Below are 4,117 nucleotides of genomic sequence, written 5' to 3' on the forward strand. Positions count from 1 at the left end.
CCTTTGGGGATGTCACAGATGAGAGGCGGGACCTGCGAGGTGTGTCGCATGACGCAAGCTGGCCCTGCGGGTAAGTGTTCGGAAGCACGTGGGCAGTACGGTCAAGAGCCTTGTGGGTGCGACTGATGAGAGACGCAACTCTCTAGGTTGTGGCGCCACCGTGGCTTGCGGACTCGAAGCTTTGAAGAGCATTTCCCAAAAGTTCCTTAGATTATTAACTTTCGTTTCCTGATGGAAGGCGTTAGAGAACATAACTTGATCTGCCCTTCAGGACCGTTGTTAAGGAATTTTGTTCCACAAATTCTTAGGTAAACCCCTTGTATGACGTGTGTAGGTACTTATACTTTAATATGAGCAGTTTGTATACATCATCCTAGCAGCTGGTATGTCACAGCCGCGTAGCAAAATTATGTACCCTGTACTCGGGGCAAAGGTTAATTTCTTTTGCATTAGTTGGGTACTGTTTCATTTGAGGTTGCAACATCTTAAATTCAAGATATGCCGTTGGATTTTCCATATCTCTTACTATACTTAAAACATCAAGGTCTTGCAACTTGAAGGAGCACGGCATATGATTTGTAATATTGCATGTCAAATAAGATTTCGGTAACAATTTGCTATTGTGCCTTTGATTCACCGAATACTTTTTTTTTTTTTTTTTTTTTCTGTACGCGGGCTTCTCACTGTTGCGGCCCCGCCCGCTGCGGAGCACAGGCTCCGGACGCGCAGGCTCAGCGGCCATGGTTCATGGGCCCAGCCGCTCCGCTGCATCCCGGACCGGGGCACGAACCCCTGTCCCCTGCATCGGCAGGCGGACTCTCTACCACCGCGCCACCAGGAAAGCCCGTCACCAAATACTTTTTAAACATCAGGGATTCAAGTAGACGGCCCTTTGCCCTCAAAGAGTTTTTGATCTGGTTTTGGTCATACTAACGGTTAACGTTAAGTAATGAAAATGTTTATTATTCTTAGGCTAATGAGAGTTCAAAGAACTATTCATGCCAGAACTACAGGCCAGTTGTTATGTCATCGTTTCTCACCTACATACCTCTGAACACATTGGGTGCCTAGTACAACTGCTATCAAACCACTAAAACTGTATCATAATTGTGTTTATAGAGTAGTAGTACTCAAACTTCAGGGTGCATCAGAAACATCTGGCAAGTTTGTTAAAATTGTTGGGGCCCTAATCCTGGAGTTTCTGATTCATAGGGTCTGGGGTGGGGCCCAAGAGTACGAATTTATAACATGTTTCCAGGTGATGTTGACCCTGCTGGTCTGCGGAACCACACTCTGAGAACCACTGCTCTGGGTTATAGTTCCTTCAGGGTAGGGCAATAAAATAGCACTAAGGAAATACTCAGGAAAATGCTGAATGAATGCATAAATAGAGAAATAAATGGGGGACAGGGAAAGGAAGTGGGAGAAGTAAAGATATCCTTGGTCGTGGGGAATAAACTAAGTTCTCTCTTCTTTGCCTTTGCTATTAACAAAACCTGGTTTATAAGTTTTCTCAAAAGCACATTCTAGTAGATTTCTCCCCCTCACATCTTGCCTACAGATTCTGTAATTTGACATTTCTAGAGTATTTTTCTAATGTAAGGTTATCATGATCTGGATAACAAATTGTTTATCCCTTAGAATCATGGAGTAATAGAGCAGGAAAGGGGTCTTAGAGATTATCTGGTCCAGTTTCCCCAGACCTAGGGAGGGAGCAACTATCAAATGCATTTGTGGCACTTGTAGATAGTGTCCACATGGTCCTGCTCTGCTGTCTTGCTTTCTCTCCCCAGCCTGATAAGACTCCTAGAGAGCCTAGTCTATTTCCTTTATTCCAATACTAAGTTGCATAACAGTTCTTATCTGTAATTTTATTACATTTAGACACATTTTTTTCTAAAGGACACCTTTAATTTTATAAGCACTAGGAAAATAAGCTTCATCCATTTATTCAGATATTGAATGTATTATGTGATAAGCACAAAGTATACCAAAACAAAACAGGCTGAGCCCTCAAGAGGCTTATTAAGTCCATACAATTAAAAAGTCTTCTAGAAGTGTGGTAAACAGTCCTGGAGGTGTGCACAGCATGACTTGGAAGCACAACAAAGGGACATGTCTTTGATTTAGAGGTGGAGATGGTGTCAGACAAGGCCCGGAGAGTCTTACAAGAATTTAAGTGAAGTGCCAGCACAAGGGCACGCCTTCTCCAAGGAGTCTGGCATAGCTGGAGCTTAAGGTGTTTTGTAATAGGGAATTTAAGCTTTTCCTGGAATCGAGTCACTGAAAGATTTTAAATAGGGGAGTGACATAAGAATTATGCTCATAGAAGATCCCAAGCCTAAAAAGGGATCTGTCATATTTGAGAGTGCATATTTTCCTCACTGTATCTTTGATTTGAAACTGTAAAATGTGTTACATTTCAATCCAGGCTAGTATAAACCCCCTGGAGAGTGCCTGTGTATGTGTTCAACAGATCCAGCTGAATATAAAAGGAACAATTTAAGAATTTACTGACTCACATGGTAATTAGAATTGAGTATTCCAACTACTTGATCCACATTGAAGGGGTCCAGAATATGCCACTGGGGCATAAAATTTTTAGTAGAAGGCATTGGAGTTCCTGAAATCCTGTCTGCCTAATAGCAGAGCCTCCCCAAAGAACTCCATTGCCATAAATCCCCTCACAGGGAGCAACCAGGGAAGATTAACTCATCACCAGAGACGGCGAGATATCGACACCTAAACAGACTTTCGTTACAGAACTACCATATCTACCATCTATTTTCCTAAGGATCGTTTTATCTTTCCTAAAAATCATTGGCTTTCCCATTAGTGCTTTCTCCCCACAACTTCCTCTAAGTCATTTATAAGCGCACTTCACCCTTTCCCCTAGCAAGATGATATATAAGCCCCAAATTCTAACCACCCCTTTAAGTCACACTTTTGTGAACTTCCTCTAACTCGACTACAACTGTCTTTTCTTTCGCTAATCTGTCAGTTTAATTAGTAGGCTCTCAAACACAAAAGTGGGTAGTTTTTCCTCCCCAACAATTCAAAACAATGAAATTAGCTATTTCTCTCTTCACCAGCGAGAGAAATAACTAATTAAATGGTTTGAACGGTGGTTCTCAATCCTGGGTAGTTTTTATTTTTTAAATAAATTTATTTATTTTTGGCTGCTTTGGATCTTTGTTGCTGTGCACAGGCCTTCTCTAGTTGCAGCGAGCAGGGGCCACTCCTTGTTGCGGTGCGGGGCTTCTCATTTCAGTGGCTTCTCTTGTGGCGGAGGACAGGCTCTAGGCACTCTATCTTCAGTAGTTGTGGCACGTGGGCTCAGTAGTTGTGGCACGTGGGCTTAGTTGCTCTGCAGCACGTGGGATCTTCCCAGACCAGGGCTTGAACCTGTGTCCCCTGCATTGGCAGGCAGATTCTTAACTATTGCGCCACCAGGGAAGCCCCAATCTGGGGTAGTTTTTTTTTTTCTTTTTCTTTTTTTTTTCAGTACGCAGGCCTCTCACTGTTGTGGCTTCTCCCGTTGCGGAACACAGGCTCCGGACGCGCAGGGCCAGCGGCCATGGCTCACGGGCCCAGCCGCTCCGCGGCACGTGGGATCCCCCCAGACCGGGGCACGAACCCGCGTCCCCCGCATCGGCAGGCGGACTCTCAACCACTGCGCCACCAGGGAGGCCCTGGGGTAGTTTTTAAATGCTGCTGTCCGGGCCCCTGAAATTCTGATTTTATTGGCCTGGATAGGGCCTGGCATGATTATTTTTAAAAACTCCTAAAGTGATTTGAATGTGCAGCCAGGGTTGAGAACCACTGGATTAGATACTGTACTCTTTATTAAAGACACAAATTTCTTTTTCAGTTCATTTCTAATTAACTGGCCAACTTTTTACAGTTCACCAAATACTGAGTTCAAATTTTTATTTTTTAAATCGGTTATGCAACAAAGTTCCAAGTGAATAAGCGTCCTATTTATGACAGTGTTTTAAGCCACCTAATTAAAAGCATTATATATTTAAAATTGAAATTGAATATTTTTAAAACCTTCTAATCATCACAATTATAGCTTCCTAAACTACTGAGCAATCCTGCCCCCAAAGATAAATAT

Source organism: Delphinus delphis, chromosome 16 (genome assembly GCF_949987515.2).
Source record: "Delphinus delphis chromosome 16, mDelDel1.2, whole genome shotgun sequence".
Taxonomy (NCBI): domain Eukaryota; kingdom Metazoa; phylum Chordata; class Mammalia; order Artiodactyla; family Delphinidae; genus Delphinus; species Delphinus delphis.